The following is an 18,472-nucleotide window of genomic DNA, read 5'->3' on the forward strand; positions in this document are numbered from 1 at the left end:
AAAGGAATAAAAACGAATGATAAAGGAGGAGGGCAGTGAGAAGACAGCTGCTTGCATAAGCTGCCTTACATAAGATCTGGCTAATAATGCCACTGTTCAGCTTCCTAGAAAAAAAAGTTATACAAGATATATGCCAAGATGCACGCACACACACACACACGCACGCACAAACACACACACACACGCACATACACACACAAACCCTCGACTTTCACCACTTCTCCTTCCGATCACCACATTTTCTTATTGAACCCCACTTCAGACACACACACACACACACACACACACACACACACACACACACACAGTACCTCTACATTTATAAGGACCCTGGCTGACATAATGCATTCCCTTGCTCCTCATCTTAACTAAATCTAATTCTAAAAAATGTTCTCACTCTCAAGGTCTGAGATTGAAAACGGTTCTCACAAAGGTATAGGTACAATATTGCACACTGACACACACCAGCCTCGCACCCTGCGTTCATACGTCAGCAGCGTTGAACAGTGTGTACCAGGGCCTCATTATAAACCCTGCTGGAGCTCAAGGCAGATTTACAGTAAATGAGGGAGGAGACAAATCGAAGCGAGAGGGGGGGGGGGGGGGCGGGGGGGGGGCGGAATAAAGAAAATGAACATGACCTGCATCCAGTCAAACTTTACTAAAACAAAGTCTGATTTCTCAAAACCTGTTCAAGTTCAACCAAATCTGAGATTAATTTCATCAAAACATCACTGAAAATAAGGAATATTCATACCTCATCTTCTGATCAAAAACAAATAAATAACCACTGCTGAACAACACTCGAGTCAACACTTTTCATTATGTGCTGAAACAGATGTCATTAGGAAAGTGCACGAAGCAGAAAAAAATGATGTGCATGTAAAATAAAAAGAACACAAACAAAAAACTACAGTGCCAGAAAATGAATGAAAAACAAACTACTTTCTGTAAGATTCAATTTGCTTGAGACAGACATTTCGTGCTTTGATTTAAACTCGCTAATGGCCCAAAAAGACTGATGACGCACTACAGTGATGCCAACTGACCGTGGCGCCGCTGCTCCCTAAATGCAGGTCATTTGCAAGAATAATAAAACCCAGCAACACTTGTGTTCATGGCTCTGAAAATGGATATTGTATAACACCTCCCTTTTATATTGGACTGGCTTACGGACTTAGAAGATCTGCATCACATCCCCTCGCTTGTATAACAGAATTACACAATACTGAAGCCTGGTGATGGTGGTGGTGGTGGTGGGGATGGAGGGAGGGAGGGGGTTAACCCATCAAGTCAGGTTGCTTTCAATCAAAGGCAACATCACACACACACATGCACACACTGTTCAAACACAGTGCATTTGCAAAATCAGCTATATTTATCCAGTGTGTGTCAATGCAGTTTTATTTTTCAGATTTAAAGTTTAACAGGTTTAGGTCTCTGCAGTCTGCAGTCCTCATTATCCCAGACAAATTCTCGAAGCCTCTGGAAATGTGGCTTTAAAAAAGTGAAAATGTATGTATGATATCAAAGTTTAGTTTCTCATTAAGCGTCCACAAAGATCTGAGTGAAATAAATGTTCATAACTATTACAAAACCTAGTCCAAAAAACAGTTCAGCTGTTTAGACTATTTTTCAAAGACAGTGTGGCCACAACAGATCACATTTTGATTGACATCCTCCTCAGGAGTAGCATGGAAGCTAAGCAGTGTACTGCGGTGGACTGGAGGAGCAGCAAAACATATTTTAGGACAACCTCAAAATAAAATCTATATCATTTTAAGTGCACGCTATATTTAAAACATTTCAGCTGCTTTACTTTGCCATCAGACAGACTTTTCTGATGGGGAACTGAAGCCCCCGCCCATGAAGTAATTATACTAAACACAACATGGGATTTGCCAGACTGCCACAAACTCAATCTGTGGCAAGTAAAGTTCTAAATATAGCATACACTTGAAACTGATATTGATTTCTGCAAGATAAAATGACTGTTTGTGTCAGAGGAGTCTGGAGTGATGTGATGACCTGTGTTCCCCATTGTTGGAGGCAGAGCAGAGAAGTTTGTTGCACCTGTTTGAGTGGGAAGACACAGCAACTGACGTGGACTTTTTTATGAATGGTTCTTGTAATTAATTGGCTTATTTTTGTGATAAATGTTGGAACACAAAAATGCCCAATTCAAACCCAATACAAGGAGAGTGACCAAAACTTAAGATACCTTTTCAAATTTGGATTAAAAGTCATCTTTGATACTTTTTAGATGCTTACTATTAGGAATATGACACTAAATTACATGGTTAGAGGACTGATGTACTTCCAGATACTTTAATATTTGCTGTTTTTTTTAATTAACTGGTGAAGATTTTTTTGATTTTGATATTGTTGAGGATTCATGATTTTTTAAAATCATATTTTCTTTGTGGGTTTAACTTACTAACTGGCTATCTGACAAGTCAGAAAAGAGACATTATTCTCCAATGGATTCTTTTTTATAATAAAATGTCAAATTATTACCTGACAGTTATTGGCAGGTGATAAATGTATTCGAACTTCATAGGAACAAAAAATAGATATCAAAAAAACGAAAGCATGTTTCCCACAAAAGAGCATCTAACAAACATGTTTACCGCTGAAGTACAAGTGCATTATAGTTTTTAGCAAAGCTAGTGGTGGTAGGACTGTCAAATCTGTTAGTTGGCTGGTAAACAAATTTGGTCCAATATTTTGGTTTATAACTAAACACACTTATGTTAGCATTTGACTTAAACTATGCAGCTCACAGCGCCAGCAGTTCACACACACACACACACACACACACATACACACACACACACACACACACACACACACACATACACACACACACGCGCACCCACACACACACACACACACACGCGCACACAGATTGAGACTTACATCAACAGTACATACCACATCTACAGTTTATATTACATTAAATACTACATGCTACTTGTTATGCTGCTTTCATAGTTAGTATAGACAAAAAAATCAAGACATTTCACCATTTTAGGAAATGTGATGTCGGATGTCAACAAAACTACCACTCTGAAAAGCTACAACCACTTAAACTTGATACATCAACATGTTTTGTTTTCTTTTTTGGTTCGTTTCACCACTTTACACTTTCCCCCCAGGTGAGTAGCTCCTCTACTTTTTTTGTGCTCTGTTGGAGAAAAGGGGTGGGGGAAATAATCAGTTTTTAGATACATCATGATTCTCTCTCAAAGATTATGAATCAAAAAATTAATAACAGAAAATGTAAAACCCCAATCTTGACATTATGATCATCTGTAACAATTTTGTATAACTGGTGTTAACACACTCCACACTGCTTAGAATTAGTGTGCAGTATGGCCAAGGGATGCGACGTCAGTCTTGATCAACTAATTTATTAATCGTTTCAGCATCAACTGGCAATTTGAAAAATTTTAAATTTAAACCTTAAAAAACACATCACAGTTCTGTTGCTAATTTTTTTTTTCTGACATGGCAGAGTAAACACAACTGTTACAAACTGACTGAATTATTAGGGTTCCATTCCATTCAGGTCAGTGTGCATGTTGTGAGCATACTGGCTCAATGGAAAGGCTCTGCTGCACTAAATGGAATGGAACCTTAATTAATATCACTGGTAGCACCTGTGTTTACCTCACATCAGTGTGGCTGCAGTGAAAAAGGTATACTGTAAGCATGCTTCAGTTCAGAGGCAGCAACATATATTTTTAAATCTCTTGTGCTCATTCAATGTTCGCTTCAGTTGCATAACATTAACAGCACACATTCAAATACCTGGGAGTTCATCTATATTTGGCCTCAGCCAAGCTAAAACGATCTGACCTGTAACATATTCCTCCACTCCTGCAGCCTGCTGATTCTAATTTGGACAAACTGTTTTTCTAATTCTGTCTTTGAACCTGTAAATACCTACAACACGGACAAGTTTTGTTCGGGATTAGCCTGTATTTAAGTTTGGCCTAGAGGTCACACACGCACGCACGCTCTCTCTCTCACACTCTCTCACACACACACACACACACACACACACACACAGACACACAGACACACACTGACCTGGATCGATGAACAATGCTGACCTACACCGTCTTGTCTCAGCGGATATTTTTAAACAGGTTAACCCTCAGGCCAATCCCACCTGAGTGTCCTATCTAATCCCCGCCCACCAGAGCTCCCTCTGGCTTGCAGCACAATTTTACAAAGAAAACAAGAAAGAAGAAGAAAGGAACCACACCCACCAATGATCTATATCACTTTTAGAGGCCAGACAGTGAACACATCAATGAATGTCTTCTAAATTCTTTAAGTTATTGACAATTGAAGTCAAAACACTGAGTTCATCTTTGCTCTGAAGTCTGGACTGCATCAAATGTGGAGAATTAGCACCTAAGTAATGCAGAAGCTCTCACACTTGATCAATAGTTTCTGAGTCCGTGTAGTTGAACTGGGAGGGGCTGAGAACCAGAGGAGGAGGGATTGGAAATCATTGTGCCAAGAGGATCTCCAATTGGACGCTGCTGGATGCTCTCCAGCCAATCAGTGAGGGTTTAGCAGGTTCAATGGGGTTGTTCAGGGTTCACATGGGGACACTGGTGAGGAAGGGTCTCCCCTGCTTAACCTATGTTCAGCTCAGCCACTTGACAGGACGCAGCTTTCTCTGCCGGCTGCTAATACAAAACTGCTGACACCTTCTGAATGAAGAGGAAACCACTGAACCTATGTTAAAAAAAAAAAGTGCCATAAAATGAAATGAAGTGAAAACAAGTCACATCACCTTTCCCCTGATAGTGGAAAAACTTCAGTTTGTGGTTGGATTTTTTTTTTTTTTTAAATGATAAAGTGCTTGAAATACGGGTACAGGCAACTGTTACCCTGTAAGATGACTCAGAACTTTAACGGTGATCAATTACAGTCATGAGTCATGGGCACAACTAACTTTTTATCCACAAGAATCAATTTCCCTCCACTACCAAGCTCTTATACAGATTCTTTTTTTAAACCACGTTGGCAGGCCAACAAATGTTTATCTAAAGAAATCCAATATTAGATTTTTACCATCTGTCTCAGCCAACGTTTATCTCCTCTCTCAGGTTTATCAGACATCTAAAAAGGGAATTTGAACTAACAAGGAAGACAAAGTGTGGGACACAGGTTGGCCATCAAAAATATAGTGTAGAATGTAGAACTGTATCACAAGTATTGAATCCTGAACCAAAAAAACTAAATGTGATCAAACATGATTTAAAATGGGTCTGGAACTGAGTTAAAGGTGCACTTGTTTACACCTGAGCTGCATTTTTTCCATTCGATGTTTCCTATCCACTGTCTCTTTGTGGCTTTTTACATCTTCTGAGTGGATGGATTGACACACAACTTAATTAACACAACACAGTCATTTATAAAAAAAACAAAAAAAACAAAAAAATAGACATTCCCGTTCTCAGATGAAAGAATTTGTTGCTTTTGTCCATTTTAAATCATTTTAAATTCAATTTCTTTTGGTTTTGAACTGGTTGGTTGGACAAATCATCTTAGAATGTCCAGGGAAATTGACAAAATAATATGACTAAATTAAAAAAGAATTAGTTATTAATGAAATTATTACACATAGTCTCTTATACATGTTAAATTAAATCATGACTTAAGATTTGACCCCACTTTGTCATGCAAAACCAACAGTTGCAAAACCGTTAGCTACCTCATTACTGAAATCAGGTTTTGTGTACCCACAGTGACGCATTCTGACCCCTGAGCTTAATCATTAATGGGACAAAAACAACTTCTGCAGAGTTACACAATTAAGAATCAGCAGTAATCTGAGATATTTAAACGATGCGAGCAAGCAGCAAAAGGTTTTCGCTCATTGGGCCATTTTATACATTTACATGGCGACACATAAGCCACACGTATCCCTGGACTGTGACATTCAAGCTACATGCAATTATTGCCAGTGATGTGGTGCAGCTGCAGCTTTATCCACTGGAAAATAGAAAAGTCTGCTATCAGTAATTCAGATTTCTATTTGTTAAGTGGGTTCACATTTGACCTGCTACTCAACATTTATGTACCCTTTCAGTTTGACTGCTATTACATATTTATCACCATGACTAATCAGTCATGTAAGTTTCCATGTGAAGTAATAGATTTCAACATCAACACCAAATACATACAGTGAAAATATTGAATTAAGAAGCCAGATAATGCAGCCCTATTAGAAACTTAGAAGCTCATCTTTCTGAGGCTGCTGAGTGACCCTGAAAAAACAAAACAAAACACAAGCTGTTATTCAACAGCTCAAACAAGAGTTCAAACAAGATCAACAATATGCAGACGTGCAAGCACACACACAGGACCAGAGTGCTGCAATTTAGACAGGGCACAGAGATGAAGATAAACAAGATGACAGATGAGCACAAGGTGTCGCCATGGATACTGGTCAACAAATGACTAATGTCAACAATAGCAGGTGCATCTACACAAACAAACATACCCACACACACACACACAAACTGAGAAATATCCACGTAAGAGCAGCGAACCTGGGTTATCGGAGGTCACTAGTCAACAAATGAAACAAAAACACTGACAACTGCTGTAATATAGACACAAACAGACACAAGGCCCAGCTATGCAACCTTCACACAGACAAACCTGCTCCATAGTCACGCATGCTCCTGAAGGTTACAGCAATGAGGTCAAGAAGTACACAAAGACACACTATTGTCCTCGTGTTCTAGAGGACACTCACTGACTATATGCAGCACCTTGCAACGGATCATAACCCAAAACCAGTAGGCAGTTTGCTCGGTTTTAAACAGGGAGTTAATTTCTTTCACCAGCGAGTAGCAAACTGACTCATGACCTTCCATATTTTATAAACCCCAAGTTCCAACCTGTATAGTTTAGAGAATATTGCAGATCCAAGAACAGACTGACAGAAAGGTGTAATACCTAGCACAGTTATGTTCCTGATATTTCAGAGCCATGGTCAGTGCCATAAATTCTAACTTGAACAAACCTCAGTCAGATAAAGAATCGGTGAGTCAAGCAGACTAGACAAACATGTTAAACTAAACTGCCGGTCTGCTCTTGCACTGCTCTGCTGTTAGGGGATAGAGAGGCAGGATGGGAGGTCAACAAGGGAGATGCATTTTGAAGACGATGGCATCCCCTCATATCACCTACTGCCTAAAGCTACATTCCTACCTCAAACACTTAAGGTGTGTTCAAACTAGATCTGTCAATTAATTGATCTGTCAATTGTCAGAAAATTAATCTGCAACTATTTTGATTAAATTAATTGTTTCAGTCATTTTTCAAGCAAAAATCCCAAATGATTGCTGGCTCCAGCCTCCATGTGTGAACACTTACTGTCATTTATTTCAGGAAATTTATTCTCTGTTGGTTTTGGATTGATCAGACAGAAAACATTTGAAGACATCACCCTGGGCTCTGGACTAATCAATGGGGGGTGGGGACGACTTATGACTGAGCAAGAATTGATGTTAAATCATAAAAAAGTTTACATATTCCCTGCAGGATGAGGCCCTGAATGGAGCTCCTTTTTTGCTACATCCGCTTCGTAAGTCTCTCCATTAAAGGAAAAATCGTCTTGAGGCAACAGGCAATCATATGCTCAGTCACTTACCTTATGTCAGCTAACAGCCCACACACAGCCTTGAGGTGTAACACTCAGCTGCGCACATTTGCCCTCAGAACTTACAAATGCCTTTATTTTACTGTTGCTAAATGATCAGCGAACACAGCACAAGAGCTCACTGTTCAACACTTGAAAAATGACTTCTACTACTTTAAAAAAAGAACAGCTGACTGACTGTATAACTTTCACCCCAACTTCATCATTTGTTTATGCAGAAAACAATGAACAGATTAATCAGTTAAAGTATCAGCAAAAAAATCAAAAGAAAGATCCACTGTTGTAATTTTAACATTAAAGCAAATGTTGCAATGTGAAGAGGTTGTAAATGAGACTAATCCATTGAAAATCCGAAACTCTGTGTATCGTTTAACTCCTTTATCTTATTTAGTCTACACATCTGTACTGTTGAGTTACACAGCTCTCATTATCAGCTCATACAAGTTAACATGACCTGTTGGCTACCAAAGGACAGAGTAAATGAGTAAATAGCTGCTGAGGACAGTTCAACATTGAGGGCTAGCAAATGGACCCAGATATTTTTCTCTGGAGTTGGTGGAGACTAAACAAAAAACCACAAACACAAAATTAATTTTGAATATTAATGGAGGAGTACAGACCCCAAGACCCCAATGTTCAAAAATGAGTGCTGCAGTCCAAATAGTGTGTTAGATTCATAGATAATATAGTATTAAATAGGTTGAATCCCTATTTGATATACGATCTACAGTAAAAGCAAGATGTTCCCACCCACCCCCTCCTCTCCAGACTCAAAAGCTCAGGCAGGTTGCCTGCAGGCTGCAGGGACACTGATGGGCTCAACATTATACTATGACAATAACAAGTGACGATGAGTCCTGCGCAACAAATTAATGAGTTGTTTTCAACTGTCAAATGCCTGCTGATGTTAAGCTAGGCCCGTTATCCCAAAAACAAAACCCCACTGCTCTGAAAGTAAGCACTCTGAGCAATGAGTCTTGCAGGAAGTAAGGCAGACAGTCACTTGAATGCAACTCCAATTTAACTGTTACGAACACATTTAAAATTCGACAAGCATTCTGCATTAATTTTAACTCTAAAATACATGAAAAGGGCAGAAAAAAATTTAACAGATGTTCTGGCCTGAAATGGAAATTTCAAAGAGGAACATGTTGGCTGTATCATTGTGGTCGGGGGAGCCAGCACTTCAGCTTAGCCTGTTTTCTGCATCTCTGATGACATATCATGGTCATTTTATGATTAAGGATGAGTTATATTACTCCATTAAGAATACTGATGTGAGATTTTCCTCTGTATAGAAAACAGAGAGGGAACTTCATTAATTCAGACTGCTAAAGCATAATTAACTTCAGACAAAACTTTGGATGATGCAATTTGATGCAATTATTTTCCAATCATGAAAATGTAATCAGTGGAAGTTGACAATATTATCAGCAACTATGATTAAAAAATGATCTGACAATTTTAAAAAAATCCCACTATAGAACATCCACCAAATTACCAATTTATTAAGTACATCTGTACAATCCAATACAATCCAATACAACAACCCTGTTATAAATCCTCTTTATGAAGCTGATTCTTTTTCACTGAGTGTCACACAAGTAGAAATGTGTATTAATGTGCCTTAAAATGAGGTGTTTCTAGTAGGCCTACCCCAAAAATCCCAACAAACTAAATGTCACAGTTAAAGACAGTTTGTCAGGAACATGAACTGAGTCAGTGACCTTTCAGTTGAGAGACTGTTCCTCTGATAACTGGGCCACCCTGCTGTGGTGATCGCTTACATCCTTTCATCCAACTTCCCCTTCATTGTTCAGGCAGATCCATCCTTCCAACTCCAGTTTTAGACAGGTATATGCATGTAAAATGACATAATGTACAGCAGGATAGAGAGCTGTAACACAGACAGCGGTCCCTTGCTGTATCTATTCCTTTAGTTTCAAAACTATGACAAAAATGAGAGAGATAGGAATTCAATCTTTTATCATTTTTTTGCCTTGCTTGATGAGAGAGGGAAGACTAGAAATTACTGACCAGGGATGCTACTCTCCCCTTTAAAAATTTCAAAGTTATAGAAAGTAAACTGGCAAAGTATATTAGGTCAGACACCCAGCAGCACATCCATGTTTTAAAGAATTACTAAAACATGAGAAGCAGCAGAGGTCGGCGTCTCAGTCGTGCAACATTCCTCCTGTCATTTCTCCCTCACAGTCTGCTTCAGTGGTTTAAACTCTCCGGCCATAAGGAGCGAGGCTGAAACCGTTACTAAATCTCTACTTCAATCTACACTGCCTGCTGTGATTTGTCAGTCTTCTCTGAATATGAGAAGTGGAGGTCAGTCAGTCAGTCAGTCAGTCTGCAGCATCCATCACTCTGCCCCTTGCTGTTTGACAACGAGTGTAGGTCAAAGAGACCATCCCCCACTGTTTTAGGATTCAACGTCAGGCAGACCCACACTGGTCTAACCTTCCTGTGTGTCTTCATCCACCATATTGCATAGAGATGCTGTGGATTCTTTACTGGCTGGTTTAATACAGTTTATGAAAAACTCGATCTAAATTCAAATATTCTACCCTTTTTTTTTATCTTTTTAATGTAAGATACGATGTAAAGTCTTGTGCTTCTCTTAACTGTGTAGGCTGATTATGATCCTTGTGTACAAAATTCAGTTAAATAACACATTTCGGAATTTAAAACACAGCTGCAAACCCCAAGGCAAATATTTTTATTTGCACTGGTTTGTTGCATAATCAGAGAATTTCGTAAATCAAAACAAGACTGTGGAAATTGGAGATCTGTACTATCTACTCAATGTGTACCATTGTTCAGCACATTTTTACGCAAATAAAAAGTAGCATGTAACTTTTCAGAGTATCACATCACTTCCTGAGAGCCTCCGTGTTGGTTGGAGACGCATAACCATGGTAACCTGTGCCAATGAGGAACTAACGTAAAAAATATATAATCTCTGGCAAACTGAAATGTTACTTAAATTTAAACTGAAGCAATATTGCTGTTACACCAGAACTGTCTTGATTGCTATCTGCCCTGCCCTGTACTGTCTAATATTCATCATTCTTCATTCACTTTCTCATTGAAAAGACATTCAAATAACATTGAATTTCTGTGAAACTACTGGAAGCTACCCAAGTACTCTGCTACACCTTTGTTCTGAGGAATAACACTAAAGTTCAATCTAAATTAAGCTAGTCTACATCTATTTGGAAGTGTAGGGATGTTTAGGCTAGCAGCTGCTAACGCTTATTTACACTGACAAAAATTTAAGTTAACAAAAGCATTTGCCTCCCTAATTCTGTATGTCTGACTGATACAAGTCAGTTAATTCAAATAACATTTATGCATTATAATGTTTAAAAATGTTAGACATATGTTATATATTTGTTGAGTTGTGTAAATTATCCCAAATGTTTCAGCAAAGTTCAATTGCAAAGAAATTCATTATTTATTAAAAGGTAACGGTCCGTTTCCTACTAGCTGCTGCTGACTTGCTACACACATCAGAGAGTGAAGAGGGAATCTGGCACACGTGACTAAAAGTAACATGAATAAACCTTCACTATCACCACATCCCTGAACATGATTTCTGGCTGAGTCGTGACAGAGTTTCATCAGTTATGAAGGTTGTTTTAAAATGAAGAGAACAATGTTCTTGATCCCGCACTACTTCACAACATCATCAAATTACATCTTTTGTTATTCTTTTAATGTGACAGACCACTAGCCGCAGAATTTCAATGGTGCAACTAAATACTTCTCTGCATCTTCTGTCTTAACAGTCTAGTAAAAAAAATGTTTATATATACTATACTACTACTACTACTACTACTAATACTATACTATATTCCTATCCTATTTACTTGTTGAAATGTGAAAACTAAATATTGTCCTTAATTACACACAACTAGCAGTTGCAACCTTTCCCACTGATTGACATTACCAGCCATGATGGTTTCAAGCTGTACACACGCTCTCAAAGACAAACAGATGAGATCTAATCTAATGTTCAACTACCATTACTGTGCATAACCGTCAAGCAGGCCAGCACCAGCAACTCTTCTCCTGCTCGCACGCTCTCCCTCCCTCCCTCCCTCCCCCAAGCCTTCCTCCAATCCTTCCTTCACTCCTGAGCTGTTCTGAGCGCTCTGTTCCTGTACTCAGCCGCCTGCTGAGCTCGGCAGCAGGAACAGGCTGAAGGAGTGATGTGAGGATGAAGAGGGGGATGAAAAGGAGAGTGCTGCAGAAGTGCCCCTAGATTATCCTTTTGAAATTATATGGAGAATCGAGGTCTAAACGGGAACAAATCAAAACTAACTTTGACCAGTTTTTGAACAAGCCAACTAAAGCCTGCAAACATTATAATTTTTTTCAACATTCTTAATTCTAAATCATCATTTCCGGGTAATAAGGAAAATTGAACAGAGCATATATTTACACAACTTAACACAAACATAATCAGAAGTGACAACTTCGCTATGGGTTTGGGAATTTGCACCATGAAAACATTATTAAATGTGGCAGTAAATCTCTACAGTAGATACATATTTTCTCTGAGGTTCATAAAAAAAAACTTTGACACCACATTCCTGCAGGTTTCTTATTTTTAAAGACACACTGGCCTTCACTACAGAAGGGACACAAGCACAGAGAAACCATTCACAATGACGACAGTAAACACTTCTATACTTTGTGTAACTTTTCCCCTGAAGGTTGCCTGAGAGAATGAACAAAAGTTAAAAAAAGAAAGAAAGTGAGAGGGTTTCATCAGCTAAGGTTGCGTCTGGCTGAGGTGGTTGGCTTGATACATGATCCAAGGTCAGATTAAAAGAACAAAGTCTCTGAATCAACACTGACAGCAGAGGCAGACAGAAACGCCTGAGAATCAGACTATTAGAACATAATCTTCCTGCCACGGGCCGGTCAACACGGTACAGTGTGTGACTTAGAACCAAAATGCCTGATCAGTATCACAAAGACTGTAACAGTGAAAGCTACGATATTTGATATAGCTTTACTAAATCATGGCCAGTAATTCAAGGCAAATACACCAAACTTTTAAAAGATAATATGATGAAATTTACTTTTGCACAAGAGACACCAAAGATCAAGTCTTACTTTTGCAGAAGAAGAAAGAAAACAAATAAGCTTCAGCTCTAAATGTTTCCTTTGCAGATCCCTCAAAAATCAAACAAGGGCTTCTATCTAAAGCTGTCATAAAAACAAACAGAAATCCATTGCAGAGGCAACACCCACAGTAACCTCAATTGACCAGAATGCACTGTAACTAGAAGACATGTTGGGTATTGATTATAGAGAACGACTCTTCCTCTTTTCGCTGCTCTTCTCAGCTTTCAGTATCACTTTCTCCTCCTGCATACAGCGAGTTCACACCCTTCTCTGGGGCTCGTAAAAAGAGATTCTGGGAAATGGAGTAAATCACTGAAGTACATGGAGGGAAAGTGAGTACACCACTGCGGGAAAAGGTGGAGAAATTCTAATCAAGTGTTAGATCTGACTGGGGAGTTGTACCTAAAAGATTGCAGGTAATATCCAGCTTTTCATAGCAGATATTCTGACTAACCAGGTAAATCATAGCTGAAACCAATGACATTAAGAAAGGCTCAGTCCCAGTTACTGCACATATCACAGCAAGCCAGAACAGTGAGCAAGCATGCGCATTACCAAGGCTGTGGTACGGGCACACAGAAAAGGAATGCAGCCATAATTAGAATTTTTATTTACACAAGTGCTGCTCTCCCTACTGTCAAAATAACTGTCTTGTAAAAGGTCTGAATAAGATATTAATATTTAACAGCACTGTAAGTCTTAAGATGACTTTACTTACTTTACTTTGTTGCTTTTGAACTTCTGATTTCCCTGAAAATACAATACAAGCACCCCTTCAACTCACACGTTATTTAACTGGGACAGTTAAGGGTTTCCAGTTCTTTTGAGAAACTAAACATGCACTTTTCTTTGATAGCCTGAATGCATGCTCGCCGTTACTATCAACTTTCGCCAGGTTGAAAGTAGGCAGAACTACCCTTTAATCAATGGCTCAGTCAAAGCCTGTTTTCAAGTCTTACATATGACAAAAAGGTGTATAACGCATTTTGTGGCTCCAGAGGGACATGCATTATCTTCCTCAAGTGATGTCAAATCCAAGTCTGAGTCAAGTCTCAAGTCCCACATCTGAATCTCTTGTGTGTAACCTGCTGTTTAGAATTTTAGTCTCATTCAAGCTAGTTCAACCAAAAGCGGATCTCACACACACCTACTACTGAAGTACCAGCAGTGGTGTAGTCCAGGGTATACTCAAGTATATACACTTATTTTTCAGTTGGCTTTAAGTATACCCACTTTTGATATCGCCAACCAACGAAGGCAACAAGAACTAGCTGGTCAGAGGCAGATGCATCTTGCACTGGTGATGTAATTTGGAGCCAGAGTCTGTGCAGTAGTTATCGGGGTTGGAGCCATGCTATCAAGTTCCTGCCATAGACATATAGTAAAACCTACACAGAGCATTACCACTCAGCCTTGCTTCCAGTTTTTCCACAGAGGCCAGTTGTGGAATTGCAGTGAAAAATCCTCCTGCAGCCCAAAAAGAATTTTCCACATAAGCCACCATAATATAAAAGACATCTGTAAAACTGTTGACAGGACACCTGAAACTCGAGACAAGGTCAATTATATCGCTCTTAATTATTTGTTTTTGATCCATGAAGGTTTTATATTTGTAAAACTTTCCTAGAGCTGAGAAAGATTATTTTAAAATCTGTGACATCATCAAAATTTCAAGTCTACAGGCCGAGCAGTAACACAGCAGGTGGCATACCCAGGAAGTAAAGCTGGAAGCTAGAGACCTTTTTAAGCGTATGCACCTGGTCAGCAATTATTATTGGACTGAATGGGTGCTATCTTTGCCTCCAGTATCCAGTCCTATATACAGTAGCATATCCATGGTTCCTACCCACACACCCCACCAACTCAGTTGTTAGCAGAGCTCAGCTGCCAATCTAATGTAACCTGCTTTTTATATCACCAAATGACTGATAAAAAACAAACTTATCAAAAAAAATTAACACTTAAAAAACATCAGCATGATAATAACTACATAAAATGACAGAAACCATCAAAATTATTTAACTTCTTTTATGTTTTAGTTTGGTCCATGTCATGTCTACTAAAATAGAGTGGAGGGGGTTTAGGACCTATACTGCACCCAGCCACTAGGGGGCGATCAAGATGCTTTGGCTTCACTTTTGGGGAGCTCTGATGTTCTTATTCTTTATGTATGTTAGTGGCTGCAGCAGTGACAACTTCATGGCCATCTCACTACTGTTACACGCCTCAAGTCTTAGCGATCACAGCAGATTCTACTACTTAGTGGGTGAGTGTTGAATGTTAGAGCAGGCTGCCTCACGACTGCTATACTGAGCCGTGAGCCACCCCAAGTCTGCTTCTCAACCTCTGAACTTCTGAACTGCAACCCCTCCGTTTCATCTGACTGACCCCCTTTGCACAAAGAGTTCACTAAATTACTCTGAAAACTGAAAACAACTTCAGGGGTTCAACTGCAAACTGCAAATACCAGCTCATTAACTCGTTAAAGTGATTATGGAAATGTAAAAAAACACCTAACTTTGTCATTTAAGCCTGAATTTACATAACTCTTTACATAAGCCACTTCCTTTTTGGTTTGCCCTCATAGCCTAACTGGCTGTTAGGTAACACTGCCACACATTTCAGCAGCGAGGCAGGCTATTTAACCCCGCAGATGTGTCAACTCTGTCCCGCTGGTTTGATCTCCGCTGCGGTCACGGCTCGTTCCGAGTCAAAAAAGAAAAAAAAGAAAGCGGCGTGCCGCTTGTTTCATAACACGGAAGGAGGCTGCAACAGCAATGCAGACAGGAGGAAGCGGAGGTGCACAAGTGCAGCACGCTCTCCTCTATTGTCTGGAGCCTAATTGACGCTCCGCACCATTAAAATGCAAACATGAAGAAATTAAAGGTTTAACGGAGAGAAAACACGTCCAAGCGGACAGTAAACCCGGTGTGTGTCTCTCACCTTCCGTCCCCGTGTCTGCGCTGAGTCCCTCCAAGTGAAAAGCTTTTATTAGTGAAGTGGTAATGAGATGCACGGTGGCAGGCTCATTCATCAGTTTCTGCTTAAAAGAGGAGGGTCGTCCTGTTGGTCCCTGCACGCGCTCTGCACAGAAAAGGCATTACGAAAGTTCCGGAAGTGCACGAGCATCCAAACTGTTGGGGGGATAACTGAACTAAAGGCTCACAAACTGCACACGCGACAACAGAAGAGCTCATTGCAAAATGGGAGTTAATTAACTTATAGTACTGTTCTGTTTTTTTTTTCAACATTTTTATAAGGTATTATTAATATGTATTATACAATTTTTACTAATGGTAATGTTCACATTTTATTTATAAGTGTTTTTTCTACTACTAGTAAACCTTCCAGTCTGGTCCAGTCCGGTCTCCACTTTCTTAAACAAATAAATAAATAAATAAATAAATATTACAACTACTACTGTTAATAATAATAATAATAATAATAATAATACTAATAATAATGATACTAATAATACTAATAATAATAATAATAATAACAACAACAACAACAACAATAATAATCAATAAAATAATTCAATAGGTAGGCTAATAATTTAAATACATTTCTTTTTTTAATTTTAACAAATTAAAACATGTTTTAATGTTTAAATGTGGGTGGGTGGGTTGTATGCGACTTGGGTCAGATGACTGAAAAAAAAAGTAAAAACACAACATTATCCAAATAACGTCTTGGAATAGACCACTTATGATATGTGTGTTTATGTACAGTAGATCTACACACACAGCTGTTTACATTTTTGCCGATTAAACTTCCACTCTACACTGAACACGGTATGGACTGAAGACTGCGCTGGACTGACATCTCCAGTCCAGCGTGAGTTTTGTTGCACCTGGTAGAGCAGTACAACTTCCACTTGTGTAAAAACCTGTTTTACTGCAGCCATATTGATAAACGATAGTAGGGTAGATACAGGTGTTACCAGTAATACTAATTAAGGTCCTGTTCCATTTAGTGTTGCAGAGCCTGTCCAGCAAGGCAACCTGCACAGCGACTCTGCAGTCTGACACGAGGAACAGAACCTTAATTAGTTTCGTGGGTAACACCTGTGTTTACTCCTCTGCTTCATGTCAAAATGGCTGCAGCGAAAAGGATATTTAGACTTTTGTACAGCACCTGCACTCACACAGCTGTGTACGTTTCTGCTTATTAGACCTCCACACATATGTGCCTACCTTGAGACCTCAAAGACAGGGAGAATTTCTGAAACCAAAGCAGGGCCCTGTGAAATCTGACTTGGTAAATGTTTGCTCCTGCATTCTGATAACATTTAAAGAATAAAAATAGCAAAATGATGACACTTACCAGCTGGAAAATGCAATGGGACCACAGCATTTAGCCCTGTCTTGTCCAACTTTTAAAAGTTAAAAAAACCTGTCATAAATTAAAGGAGAACTGTTACCCCGGGAGGAAATTTGAAAAAAAAGGAGTCTCCTGGGAAAACAGGGAGGGTTGGCACATATGACTTCACACTGTCTGAGTGTAAAGACTGAATGGATTGACATTTCCCAACTCCCATGCTGGATTTGTTGCACCTGCAGAACAGCTTTCACCTCTATTGCTCTGTAAGGAGTTTGATAACTTCATCCAGCTGTTATTTGACGCTGCGGTCAGGACCAGAACCAAAGTCTCTCATGGGAACAATTCCACTTTTCAAACACAGGTGTGACTGATAGCAAAAATGGCTCCATTCCACTCGAGTGAACCAGTTCCAGGACCATGGTGTTGTGCTCAGAGGCAAAGTATCATCAGTGTTATTAGATACACCCATGTCTTTTTTTTTTCCACTGTGTTGTCACTTTTCCACCAGCTAAAGTGCTGTCATGGTTGAACATTTGTGAGAGAACTTGTTTCACACTCAGGACTCTTGAAAGCAAAAGCAAATTTGACACTCCCCTGACAAAAATAGATGAGACAAATGTGGTATGACAGCAGCACGGATGAAGGCAGAGTTTACTGATGACCAGATTGGAGAAAACCATGTCAAACTATTGACCTTTTTCACAGAAGTAATTTTGACATGAAATGAAAAAAGTATTATGTAATGTTGATTATATATGGACTACTATTATGTAATATTTTTATTATGTCATCCTTGAAAATTATGACAGGCAATGTCAGTTACAACAGCAAATAGCTACACACATATGTAAACTATATAAAATCTAGATATAAACAATAAACATTTATATATATAATTAAATAAGGTTTCAATTAGTTAAAATAAGAATTTTTAATTAGTAATAAGTATAAAATATACAAATGTTTCTGGGACACAGCGCAAGGCCTCTTCGTCGTGTCAGAGAGTTTGTCAGTGTGTACAACTTTGATGAGAGGATGAGGCAAAACTGAAGAGAAAAGAACATATTGAGAGTGAACGGGGTGAGCAGTAATCAGGTAAACTTGTGTTTCCTCCTCTCCATATCCGATATCATTCATTCATAGTAACATTAATGCAACAGTTCACCCAAAAATGAAATTTCACAATTTCGTGCACGAGGATCCGGTCTGAGAGGTTTCAGTTGACATTTAGGCTAAAAACATGGTGTAAATGGTGTCTTTTTGGGTCAAATTTTAATGTCATCAGCTTACGGACACTTGGCTTAC

The 18,472-nt window shown here is 39.0% G+C and overlaps 1 protein-coding gene across 1 annotated transcript in view; it reads right to left on the reverse strand.

Annotated features, from left to right (window-relative positions):
• The window catches only part of LOC146325535 (helicase ARIP4-like), an 88,981-nt gene extending 73,100 nt beyond the window's left edge, over positions 1-15,881 (reverse strand). Inside the window, exon 1 of the mRNA XM_084721609.1 lies at positions 15,788-15,881. The gene's annotated coding sequence lies outside the window, so the exon portion shown is untranslated. The remainder of the gene's footprint in view (positions 1-15,787) is intronic.
• Positions 15,882-18,472: the final 2,591 nt, after the last annotated feature.

This window comes from Lutjanus erythropterus, chromosome 6 (assembly GCF_056507025.1).
Source record: "Lutjanus erythropterus isolate fLutEry1 chromosome 6, fLutEry1.hap2, whole genome shotgun sequence".
NCBI lineage: Eukaryota > Metazoa > Chordata > Actinopteri > Lutjaniformes > Lutjanidae > Lutjanus > Lutjanus erythropterus.